This window comes from Euleptes europaea, chromosome 15 (genome assembly GCF_029931775.1).
Source record: "Euleptes europaea isolate rEulEur1 chromosome 15, rEulEur1.hap1, whole genome shotgun sequence".
Lineage (NCBI taxonomy): Eukaryota > Metazoa > Chordata > Lepidosauria > Squamata > Sphaerodactylidae > Euleptes > Euleptes europaea.
This window is the reverse complement of record NC_079326.1, coordinates 23,825,410-23,839,026: the sequence shown is the minus strand read 5'-3', so window position 1 is coordinate 23,839,026 and position 13,617 is coordinate 23,825,410. Positions and strand designations below refer to the sequence as shown.

Here is a 13,617-nt window from a genome sequence, read left to right as displayed (position 1 = left end):
TTACAATTCAAGCAAATGAGCAACATTTTAATTTAATGGATCACAAAATAACCCCCATACAAGCAAACAAAGCACCACTTTATCAGAAGTAGGCATTTTCTATTGAGCCACCAGAATATCAAAAATGTTTTCATGGCTGTTTTAAATGGATCCTTTGCACAATAATTTGGCTGAGAAACAGTATTCCTCCTGTTCTTGTGATCATCTACATTTTGGGATGCCCCTCTCCATGTGGCTGAGACAAAATAGATCAATAATTTACACAACCAAATAATACATGAAATAAAATAAAAGTTTCTTTGCTTTGGTCAGCCAGTCATGCAAGAGGGTAAATACCATGTGACTAATGTGATTAATTATGCCATGCACAGAAAGCCACTCAGAAACAAACTGTAGCCTAAAGCTCACACACACACACACACACACAACTATTTGTAGGCTAACTGCAAGTTACAAATACCCTCGTAAGAATCATCACCTGCTTGCAGATAAATCATGATACATAAAAAGCTAAACTGATCAGATGAATTATTCACATTGAATAATTTCCCTATCTCCAGATTCAGCCAGCCCAGATAATTCACAAGCAGTAAAAGTGATAAATTGTCCTTGGTGGATAATCTGACCAGTTCCATCCGAAAGTTTTAGCTATAAACTGAAGGGGGAAAAAGTAGGCATTTATGCAGTACCTCATTCAACAACTCAGGAGAACATACTCTGTATCTGCAGGATAGCAAAAACATTTTCCTCTCTTCCTCCAGATGTCTCTTTTTCTTTCCAGAAGTTACAGAGCATTGGACAAGCAATAACAGATGATGAACACATGCATAACTACAAATGGGCAAGCTGATTGTTTTCAGAATTGGTATAAACATTTGCTCTCGGATTGAGATTTAGCCCATAGCAAATCTTTACATTCATGTTATAAACCTCTGACAAAAAGAGTTTATAGTGGAAGTGCTGACAGTGAGGAAACATGGTTACGGTCAGAAAAGCAAATGGGGAAAAGTGCCATTTTGTAGTTCCATATGTAGAGCCCATCAGTGGCTTCCATACCTAATTTTGCAATGTTTACGAGATAAAAATAAGAGCATGCTAACTGCTGCGGCGGCAAATTCCACCTAGGAGTTGCAAAATTTGGCAGAACGATCACCCCACACCCATCCGCCATTCTGCTTCACACTACATCTTCACTTAAAGTACAGAGCAGCAAAACCATCTCCCAGGCATCTGGATACGCAGCTGATAAAGCAGAAGAAGCTTTTTTTAGCCACGGAAAAAAACCTTTCAAGTAAATTTGAGAACAGAGGTATTAAGTAAAATAAAACTCGGAGAAGCAGAAGAGAAACTGTGTAAAGGCGAGATTCCACAGAAAAGGGGGGAAATAAGGAAGAGAGAGAGAGAGACATGTAACAGAGACCCTGATTTACCAGACAGAAGGATGGTATGGAACAGGGCAGATGTCCAAATAAAAACGTTGAGAGCAGAAGACAGACCCAGAAAAAAGGATTTAAGACAGAAATCCTAAACTCACTGACTAGGGAATAAATCCAAGTGAATTCAGTGAGGCTTACTTTTCCATACAAACTTTAGGTTTGTGCAGAACAAGTTTTGTAGAACAAATCTTCATTAGGGCTTTTTTAATGTCACTCTCCAAGACAGGTAGTTATTTAGGTGGCATGGCTACAATTAATCAACAGGATGCCTCACCACTAGAGCTACATGCTTTGAACTCCTTTTAGGCTTGTTTTATGAGACAAGGCGTATATGGATCTTAAATACAGGTAAACAGTTTTTGAAGGAAATCATAAACCTACAACAGGTGCAGGAACTGTAAGGCAGGAGAGATAGAAAAAGCGAAGAAGAAGAAAAATTAGCCCTGAGCAGCACGTCATGGATGAGAAATGAAAAACCAGAAGAAATCTGATATTTTCAGGGGATGTTATTTAGTTAGTTAATTTGCATGCCTTCTTTTGGGACTTTCTAGCCCCCCCCCAAGCTCCCCCCCAAGGTCCAAACAACTATAAGAACAATTCAATACATTCAGAATGACCGGAGGACCTAATAAAAACAAAATAAAAATGGAACATAGTGCCCATCAACAGTCATCAATCAGTCAAAAGGCCTTCTGGCACAGAAATGTTTTCCGTTTTCTCGGGAAGACCTGAAGAGGTATTTCCAGGGGATAACCATGTTAGTCTTCTGTAGCAAAATAAAGTACAGAGGCACCTTAACTGCTAGAAACTTTTATTCCAGGATGAGCTTCTGTGAGTCACTTCTTCAAATGCTATAAAGAGGAAATCATTTCCCATATTTTTATAAGGAAAATTACACACAGGGAGGAAAAAAAGGAAGAGACGGGGGCGGAGAAAGTTTTGGAGTGAATCCCGTTGTAAACCTTTCAAGTATGATTCTCTGTATAAGAGACTGGAATTAGGGATGCCAGCATCCAGATAGGACCTGGGGATACCATGGAATTACAGTTCATCCCCAAACTACAGAGATCAGTTCCCCTTGAGAAAATGGATGCTTTGGGGGGGGACTCTATGGCATTGTTCCCCACTGACGTCTCTGTTCTCCCTAGGCACCACCCTCAAATCTCCAAGAGTTTCCCAACCTGGATCTGGCAAACCTATCCCCCACTCCCCGCTAGTGGCCAGGGGGACCTAGCAACCCTAACTGGAATGGATCAGGTTGTTACACACAATGGATGATGAGAGAGGTCAAAGCATCCAGCCTTTCTCTCATGGAGTGTACATGAACATTATGAAAGATAAACAACAAGTAATCCGACAGGGAGGGAGAAAGGGAGGAGATGGGGTTGGAGAAAGATTTGGTCTTAAATCTTTAAAGAAAGTCCCCAAAAGGAGGAAGACGTCTCTGTTTAATTCAGCATGATGGAAGGCGTTTAATTTCTTGATGAGTTTTAATTCAGCATTTTCAGGTTGTATATCCCCTCAGGAGCAGCACAGGAGGTGTCCCCCAAGTGCGCCATGTCTCAAAGGTCCAGGATGGGCCGCAAAGGTAGAGTTGCCAGCTTCCAGGTGGTGGCAGGAGATGTCCTGCTATTACAACTGATCTCCAGCCAACAGAGATCAGTTCACCTGGAGAAAATGGCAGCTTTGGCAATTGGACTCCATGGCATTGAAGTCCTTCCCCTCCCCAAACCCAGCCCTCCTTAGGCTCCACCTCAAAAACCTCCCGCCAGTGGCAAAGAGGGACCTGGCAACCCTATGCAAAGGTGCTGCCTCTGGAGCCTGTCCTGGACCTCACCAGGAAGGCAAGCTCTCGGGATACAGATTGGTTTGACCCAACCCTGATTTTAGGATCATTTCATATAAAATCAACTTTAAAGTTGCCTGAAGGTTTCAATAACCTACAACGGGCACACCATTGGGTCAGCCTGGGATGACTCACCTGAGATCCACAGGGTACATCCAACTGTAAGATCATTTTGCCTGGCTCCCCTAGGCCTGCTTGTTTGGCAGGACAAATGGCCAGCTAGGTTAGGAGTAGCACAAATCCCTCACATAATGCCTTTGGTTGAGGTGTACTGCTCCCCACATAAGTGATTGTGTGGGAAAGCACTATTCAAAAGCAGTGCAACACTGCCTTAACAGAACTTCTCCCCCCAAAAGTGACCACCAAAGCATCTGCACATCTCCAGTGCCTCTGGTGCAGACTCTTTTTGTGTTGCAGCCAGAAAGTCTCTGGCCTTTTATGCATGAGCTGGTTGGATCTCCCTGGTTGGACCTGGGTTCATCGCACATTAAAGTAACCCGGGTTGGGGGAAACTGTATGCATTGGCTTGAATGATCAGGGATGAAACTCTGTACTAATCGAGCCATGAGTACAGAAAAGCAGTCTCCCAAGCTCAAATCAAGTCCCACCCCTTTAAATGCTGCTCTGTAATTGGCTGACTTTGCAGCACTCACCCTGAGAGAAATTTCCTTCCCCCCAGACCCAACTGCCGCATAAAAAAAGCATTTTAAGAACAAAAACAAAACAAACAAAAAACAACAACAGAGCAATCTGAAAGAAGCGGGGGGGGGGAGAAATCAAAGACTTTTTTAAAAACCTTTCTTTTGCTCAGAAAGAGCTCTGAGGTAGCAGGAAGCACTTGAATCCCCACCTCTTTACAAACACTGCTTCATGATTGGCTGTGTGAGAAGCCAATCTTCTGTGTTTCCTCCTAATGGAGTATGCACGCTCTGTGACTCCAGAATGAGCCAGGATCAACTATTTAATTAGGGCCAGAAGAGGAATGGGAAAAGCCAGGTTGGTTTTGCGCTGAAACAGCGTTGAACTTCCAAGGAATGAGGTAGTGTGCATACTGAAAAAAATGATCCTGGCTGAAACAGGTAATAAAGGAGGTTAAAGTGACCATGCATAACCAACCTTTGTCACATTGCTTTAGTCCTGAGTTGGCCTGGTTGGGGAAAAAAGCAGCAAGACTTCCAGGACATTTCTGACACCCTCCATAAACCAAGGAAAACCTTACCCTTGAGGTAAATGGGCCATGCTCTCTCTTTGCATGCTCTTCGCTCTTGCATGTTCACCTTGCTTTTCCATGATCTGCCCCCAAAGTAGGTAGGGGCTTCAGAATATAACACATCTATAGCCACCCAAGACGTAGGTAATACTTTCAGATGTTCTCTACACCTATCCATCACAACAATATCATTGTACTGTGTTTTATGAATAATTAATAGCTATAAATGGCACATGTTCATTAATATAAAAGTTCAAATTAGTATTCTCTGAGCCAAGAACATATAGGAACATTTTCTAGATGTTTATGGTTTCTTCAACAACTAGATTATTGTGTTCTCGTCGGGGTTGTAGTAACAAGGAGAGATTGTGATAAAAGCAACAAAACTACATAGATAAAGAGAATGATTATGAGGAGACTGAAAAGGCATTGAATAAATATAGGTTGTTTATGGCCAAAGGGATTACTAGAATTATAGAATGCTCAACTATTGTAAGGTGCACAATCAAATTGCTATCAGCTAGGACTAATCCTATAAGATCAGGAATGGGGGGGGGAATTCGGCTGAGCATCAGGAAAAAATACATGACACTAAGATCAATTAGAAGAAAAAAAATATCATGTCCACTGACATACCACACAAACCTTTTACAGTACAAACAACAAACCTTAGGTAAAAGGGCCACGTTGACTTGTAGCACAATTAACACAATTATGTCATTGCAACAATACACACCAGTTGAATTTGACTCCACTTGAACAGCTGAGAGCTATGCTGAAAACAAATCAATCGAACCCAGCTAATTAGAATATAACAAGTAGTTTGAAATTATGCAAAGCTTAAAGTCTTTTAACTCATTCATAATTCTGACTGTAAATTAGTAAGTGTATGTCAGTAACTTCATATGCCTGCTGCAATAAATACAGAGAGCAGGATATGTTTTGTCAATAGGCACCCTTCATGCAAACTGGATACAGTAGGAAATAATAAGGTTACTTAGTGGCTAATGAATTAATTCAAGCTTCAAGATAAGATCAAGAGATCCTGCTGACCGTGCATGCTAATCAAGTGATTGATTAATTGCTACAATCTTAATAATTATAGGTTATAAACAGAAATAGATTTAATGATATTTTGCATTTTTTTTTCATTTTCAGCCACTTATCTATTCTCTGTATCTAGGATCGTGCGCACAGTTCTCTCTCAACTGTTCATGCTGATGACCATGATTTCCTATTTTACCTACTATGTCGGCAATACTGGGGCACCATCCAGCCAAAGCTAAGCACTTTTAAATCTCATTGATTTCAATGGGAGAGTTAAGCACATGCTTGAATCGCTCCCACTAAAATCAATGGGACAAAAAAGTAATTAAGTTTGACTGGACTGTGCCTTTGATTAGTTGTCTCAGTATTCTGATCAATACTGGTTGGATAATTTGAAAAAAATTGAGCCCCGTATGTCTACATGACTTCATAAAAACATTTTTTTTCTTCTAGAAGAAGCTTGACTACTTTGCTACATTCCCCATTGGTCAGTGGGAAGAGATCTAATGATCATAATTCCTAGTTGTTTTATATTAGAGTTGCCAAATGCCCGGTGATGGCGGACAATTGCCCGCCAATCTACTGGGCTGCCCACCACCCCTCAGTTGGTTGGTGGGCAGAAGCAGGAAGAGGGGGAGCAATCTGTACGCGTGTGTGAGCGCGCACATTGGGGATGTGATAACGTCACTTCCGGGTAATCACATTAGGCTAACTGGCCTGTAATTTCCTGCTTCCCCTTTGGACCCCTTTTAAAAATCAGTGTAACATCTGTTACTCTCCAGTCTTCTGGTACACTGGCTGATTTAAGTGTCAAGGTACACATAATGGTTGATAGATCAACAATCTCACATCTGAATTTCCTAAGAACCATTAGGTGAATGCCACCAAGACCTGGAGCCTTACTCATTTTTAATTTCTCCAGTAGGTCTAGAACTTCATCTCTCATCACTCTAATCTGACTTAATTCTTCAGACCCTTTCCTTCCTGAAAATAATGACTGTGGCCTAGGTACATATCTCACACTTCCCACAGTGAACATAGATGCCAAGAGTTAATTTATGCTTCTCTGCCATCTCTCCATCTTCCTTCAGTAATCTTTTTATTCCCTAGTCATTCAAAGGCTCAACTGCTTCTCTAGCTGGTTTCCTGCTTATTGTCTGTCTTGATGCTTTAGCAAATCTCGTTCTTAAATTATCTTTTCACATGCCTAATTATTAATGTACACTTCTTTCAACAGACCCTGTGCTTGCTTCTGCTCACTTCAATGGGGCAGACTTTCTGCTTTCTAAAAGAAACCCTTTTTGCCTTTTATGGCTTCATTGACTTGGGTCGTTAACCATGTAGGCATTTTTTTAGACATTGCAGTAACTTTCTTAACCTGGGGAATACATTCTATCTGGGCTTCAATGAGTGTGGTTCTAAATAGCTTCCATAACAATAAAGGAGGAAAAGAGAGTGTAAAAATTTAAAATGTTGAAGAGTATCACATTTTATACCCTATTATAAAGAACTACATCCTAAACCTATTATAAAGAACTACATCTGAGGAAAGGGTCACATATAAGAGATGATGCCCTTCCTCCTCAGCCTGACAGCCTCCAACCTCAAGACCCTAATCACCATGACACCAGACAAGCTGTCATCACCGGAGTGGGACCATTCAGGTAAGTCCCTGAAGTTCTTGTCCACATACTTCTCCCTCTCCCTCAGCTACCCCTAGCCTCAAGGGATGAACCTATTCCATGAGAGCCAAGAGCTCCATGCATCTAGCACACACCCACAAGTTCTGCCCAATGGACAGGTAAGCATACAAAACGCTGGATAGCTCCCACTCCCCTGCTGGCTTTCCACCTGCATAACTGGTTTGGTTGTTTAAAGGTGTTTTAAGGTTGAAATAAAATGCATACTTGAATCTGTGCAGATTGCCATAGCTAAAAGGATAATGCGGTACACTGCCCTCCTTGCTGATGTGGAGATGTAATAATATAAAATTCAAATGTAATCAAGATAAATACAGAGACCATTCTCAACAGCAGTAACTGGGAATCTTCCTCGTTTTGTTAAGCTAGTTAATACCTGTAATGGATAAGGAACTCCAGGTTTATGGGCTTTAAGTAGATTAGCACAGCTAATTCATTCATTTTAATTTTGTATTTCCTAATTTGTAACCATCATATCTTATTAAAATCGGATAGTGTGTGTTCCTCACATAGAAACTTTCAATATAATTATAACTATTTCTCACTGTGATTCTTGGGGGCTGCTTGAAATTGACTCACATGACATGTAGCAGCAACTTCACACACAAATGAAGCGGTATAAGTATGCTGAGGGTTGTTGGTAGTTGTTCTAATTGTTGTGGTTTTATTTTATCTGCTTGCTTGCAGATCAGGTTTTCCATACGCTATCTTGATGTGGTCAGCAGGAAAATGACATATAAATATTTTAATACATAAATAGGTTGATTACCACAAATGAGGAATAAGGGGTAACTGCCTTGAAGTTTGAGGGAAATCCATACATCCTGGTGACATGTCACAACAGCCTTCCTCTCTCAGCCTTCCTCTCTCTAAACTTATCTGAAATCCACTAGCTAAATACATATCTGAAATCCACTAGCCAAAGAAGCCACTACCAGTGTTTATCACAACTAGGCACAAACTGTGAGATGGGATGCAAGGCCTTAGAACATAAGACAGGGACCTTTTGCTAGAAGGGGACTGGATATCAGTAGGGTAAATACTACAAAAAAACCAAAAACAAATCAGTGGGTTATAGATCAAATCAAGCCTCAACTGACCCTAGAAGCTAAAATGACTAAACTGAGGCTATTGTATTTTGGTCACATTATGAGAAGGCAAGAGTCACTAGAAAAGACAGTCATGCTAGGAAAAGTTGAGGGCAGCAGGAAAAGAAGAAGACCCAACAAAAGATGGATGGACTCAATAAAAGAAGCCACAGCCCTCAATTTGCAAGACCTGAGCAAGGCTGTCAAAGACAGGACATTTTGGAGGGCATTGATTCATAGGGTCGCCATGAGTCGGAAGAGACTTGACGGCACTTAACAGACACACACAAACACCACAGGGTTTATGGACTGGGCCCTTTTTGTCTGTACTTGGGCATAAACTACTTCGAACAAGCGAACAAACTTTTGCAGTCTTGAAAGGGTTACCGGACTTTTGCAGCTTCCTTGATGCAAAGTTATGGCACTGAAGGAGATAACAGTGAAACTGTACTATAAAAGTAAATTACTATCATGAATATTAAGCAACAAGAATATGATAAACATGACTGCTTACATGATTCTGATTTATTGATACTGATTTGCTTGTAAATTATCACACAAAGTACTCATTTTAATTTTTTTAGCAACATGTGCAGAATAAAATTTGGTGGACACTTCTTGGAGGATCTGACATCTGCCATTTAATTAATCTCAAAAACATCCTTGGGATTCACTCTCCTGCAGGTATGTACAAGCACGTGTGTGTGAAAGTAGCTCTCTCTCAACACCAAGTACAGGAAACCTTACTTTCTGTTGGTTTCTATAGTCATTTATGCATGGCCGCTGTAACCTCCTTTATTCCCTGGTTCAGCCAGGATCTAACTTTTCAGTATGCACGATATCCCATTCCTTGGTAGCTCGATGCTGTTCCAACGCAAAATCAACCTGGGTTTCCCCATTCTTCTGTTAATCCAACTTTTCCCTCTCCCCTGAGCTCAGCCCAGCTCAATTTTCTGTGCAGATGGCTAACAGGGGAAACACAAAACATTGGCTTCTCTCACAGCCAATCACAAAGCAGTGTGTAAAGAAGCGGGGATTCAAGTGCTTTCTGATTCCTGCTACCTTGGAGCTCTTTCTGAGCAAATGAAAGGCTTTTTAAAAACAAGGCTTGGATTTTCTCCCCCCCCCCCCTTCTTTCAGATTGCTGGTTTTTGTTTTTTGTTCTTAAAATGCTTTTTTTGTAGCAGTTTGGTTTTTTTTGGGTGGGGGAAAATCTTCTCTCATGGTGAGCACTGCAAAGTAAGCCAATTACAGAGCAGCATTTAAAGAGGCAGGACTTGATTTGACCTTGGGAGATAGATGGTGCATAGATTCCCAACAGAAAAGTGTGAGTCCAGCCAGCAATGAACCTCAGTTAAAAACCCCATGCATAAATAACCTACTAAGAAAAAGATTTTCAGGGGGTGGGTAGGTGGGCTGAGGAAGTGTCTTGCGACATGTGTTCTCAGTGCTCCTACACTCGGATCTTGTTTTGTGGCCCCACTGGCGAACGGCTCCCCGGAGAAAGGGGGGAGGGAGGAACAGTAAAATAACAGGCGGTTGGGCCATTTATTAATTCCTTCCAAGTATCGGATCACCACCCTGTCATCCGACGTATCGAAAGCATCGATAAATGGCCCAACCGCCTGTTGGGACAGCACCGGAGTAGCGCTTAGATGGCCCCATCAGGATGGGAATCTCTGTGTGAGGCCAGCGCCACCTGGGATTGGAGTACCGAACACGAGCCCCGCAGCTGGGCAATGGTGTTGTACTCCATCCCAAGACCCCTTATGGGGGTCCCCACAAACGGGAAGGAAAGGCACCTCTTCCCATCTTGGATCAGACCCCATGCAAAAACCGCCCAAAAGCTGTGACGAAAAAGAACTACAATACCATAAAAGAAGGTCTTGCCGCCATCCCGCATGCAAAGAGGACAGCGGCCGGGCTGTGCACCGTTTTAAAGGCGCGGGGAGACGCGTGGGGGTCAGGAGGGCGGCCTGACGTCACTCCCCTGCACCACCCCGATCACCAGGAAACCGCGGGGCTGGCGGGGCCTCGCGGGATGAGCGGCGAGCGCAGCCCCCCCTCCACCTTGAGGGCACACCCCTTTCCCCTTCGGAGCTGCCTGGGTAAGTCCACAATATACAACTTGCTTAATCAAGTCGCGTTTTTTGTCAGCACTGCTACAGAGGACTTGTGTTTTCACTGCCTAATGGGTGATTCTGCTGCTGATCTCAGACAGGACTTATCTCCTGTTAGGTGGACTGCAGGAAGGCAGGCTCAAGGGCAGAGCCTGTGCACCTCCTTTGCCTTTACTCTGGCCGCCTCGTAGGCGATCAGTCTTTGTCAAAGACATAACTGATCACTTGGTAAGCAAGCCAGATTGGAAGAGATCTCCATGAACACGTGCACAGTCTTTTTCCTGGGCTCATGTTTCTCTAGTTGAAGGCCCTTATTTATAGCTTGACAGATACACAGCTAGATAGGCAGACAGACACGTTCACATTCAACGTCTGTTGAGAAAGTCTTGCACGGTTCTGTGTGTATGTCTTCTTGGTTTTGAAAATCCAGCTTTCATCACACTGGAACAAATCCAGCTGCAAAACCTCCTAAAGGTGGTTCCTCCTTGCACTGTTAAAGGATGCTCACTTTGAGTCAAGTGTTTTAATTATGACATTTGTGAACTTCTCAGTGCCAGAGGCTGGGATTCCCCAAAGTTTAAACAATTATGCACTGCATATCAAGATTTTGCAGCAGAAGGTTTGGATCACCGGTGAGGAAGGGTTAAAAACCACAGAAGAGATCTTTATTTCTAAAGACCAGTCTTACAAAATGTGCATGTGTGCATATATAACAGTCTTTAATGCCAGAGATATGTTCCATGTCTGTCTGATAAAACAGCAGCATATTGCCAGAGTGACTTAACTTATAGAGATGGCAGGGATGAAGAACTATCAGTCTTAAAAAAGCCTTGCTGCCTATATCCTGGATCACTTATTCTGTTATCCCCACTCATGGATATGTCATCTGAAAATAGGATTATTTTCACCTTTAAATCTGTCAAACTGTGCTTTGTTTTACATGCCTATTTCACGTGGTGACATGTTCTTTCACGTCAAGTACAGGATTATTCCTAGATATTTCTAGGTCAGAATCTCTCTCATTTTGCCTCCTGCCTGCCTAAAAACCCCTACCGCATGGGCACTATTGCCAACGTGTTGCATAGAAGAGAAGACAGGAGCACACACATCTTGGTTCCGTTTCTATTAGCCCAATAGTTTCTATTTCCACAGGGATAATCATTCACTCTACAAAAATGCGTCCATGAAGCAGATGAAGTTTTCATTGCTATTGTTGTGTTCTGGCCAAAAAATGTACCAAGAAAAAGACACTGTGAACAAAGGGCTCGGCTGCATGCCATGTGGGGTTGAAATGGATCTGGGCAAATGTGATTTAAAAAGGGAGAGAAAGATGCAAATTGAAGATGAGCAGAAGGAAAATACCATTCTGCAAATGGTATCCAATGGATGGATCTGCAGGCTTCACTGTACCCTCTTTCTGAGTGTATTAAAAAAAAACGCAAGAAAACCTCCTTGAGCTTGCGGTGCTTCTCTCATTTACTCTCAGTGCCCCAGAAAGTCGGACCAGAAACAACAGGTTGGAATTAAATCAAAAAAGTTTCCATCGAGACAGTAGGAAGAATTTTCTAACAGGTAGAGCGGTTCCTCAGTGGAACAGACTTCCTCGGGAGGTGGTAAGCCCTCCTTCCCTGGAGGTTTTTAAGAAGAGGTTAGATGGCCGTCTGTCAGCAATGCTGATTCTATGACCTTAAGCAGATGATGATAGGGAACGCATCTTGGCCATCTTGTGGGCATGTAGTGCAGGCCACTGGGTGTGTGTGGGGGAGGTAGTTGTGAATTTCCTGCATTGTGCAGGGGGTTAGACTAGATGACCCTGGTGGTCCCTTCCAACTCTATGATTCTATGAGTCTTCTTACTTGTAAATGCTCTATTTAGACACTGAACCTTCTTCCTCTAATGTTTTATTTGTGATTCGTCTGCAGTGTTTTCATTCCAGCAGTGGACACAGGGCAGAGGCTTCAGTACGGCCGGCCCAGCACATGCAGAATCCACAGCTACAGAGGTTCACATAGTATCTGGCCTCTGGAGCAATAATAATAACCGTCCTTTTCTACAGGTCTGACACTTGACTTCATGAATATCTAGAAGTTGAAAGGTCCTCCTTCAACATGCTTGTTAAACAACCCAGAGTCATAGAGTATTGAATACTCCATAGAGTATTCAAATCGATTTTATGCCAGTCTATACTGTTGCAGCAAAATATCACTTCTCTCGGGGCTGGTGGAAAGGCAGATCGGCAGGCAGGAATACGATCCCCAGTTTTAGAAGAAGAAGAGTTGGTTTTTATATGCAGACTTTCTCTCCCACTTAAGGGGGAATCAAACCCTTACAATCACTTTCCCTTCCCTTTCCCACAACAGACACCCTGTGAGGTAGGTGGGGATGAGAGTGTGTGTGACTAGCCCAAGGTCACCAAGCTGGCTTCATGTGGAGGAGCGGGAAAACAAATCCAGTTCACCAGATTAGCCTCCACCGCTCATGTGAAGGAGTGGGGAATCAAACATGGTTCTCCAGATCAGAGTCCACTACTCCAATCAGTTTAGATGACTGATTATACTACTGACAATTCCTATCTTGCGGAGCATGCAGATCTGATTTGGAGTCCCAACCTTGTGTCAGATGTAACATGACTAGGACTGTGTTGTGGTTCTGAAATCCCAACCATGCTGTGCCCAATGGTCAGTTCAGAACCATGGCAGGCATGAAGAAAGAGCTTCAGCCTTTCTTCCTGAACCATTTTTCCTCAACGTGAAACAGTTGGGGGGGGGGAGGTTATTTTGCCTGCTGGGGATTGCAAGGAACATGTGGATTTCCCCAAATACTGCCCCACAGATCCCACGTTCCCTGATGGCCTGGATACTGCTATGGCAACCTCAGGAAGGACCCATCATGAGATCTTCCTGTTAGTGTTGCGCACAAAGTAAATTCCGAGGAAAGGAAAGGGAATAGTGTATATAGAATCATAGAGTTGGAAGGGACCACCAGGGTCATCTAGTCCAACCCCCTGCACAATGCAAGAAATTCACAACTACCTCCCCCCAACACACCCCCAGTGACCAGAAGATGGCCAAGATGCCCTCCCTCTCATCATCTGCCTAAGGTCACAGAATCAGCATTGCTGATAGATGGCCATCTAACCTCTTCTTAAAAACCTCCATGGAAGGAGAGCT

The 13,617-nt window shown here is 42.8% G+C and overlaps 1 protein-coding gene across 1 annotated transcript in view; it reads right to left on the bottom strand.

Moving 5' to 3' along the window:
* The window catches only part of ARHGAP15 (Rho GTPase activating protein 15), a 509,635-nt gene that overhangs the window by 67,605 nt on the left and 428,413 nt on the right, over positions 1-13,617 (bottom strand). The window lies entirely within an intron of this gene.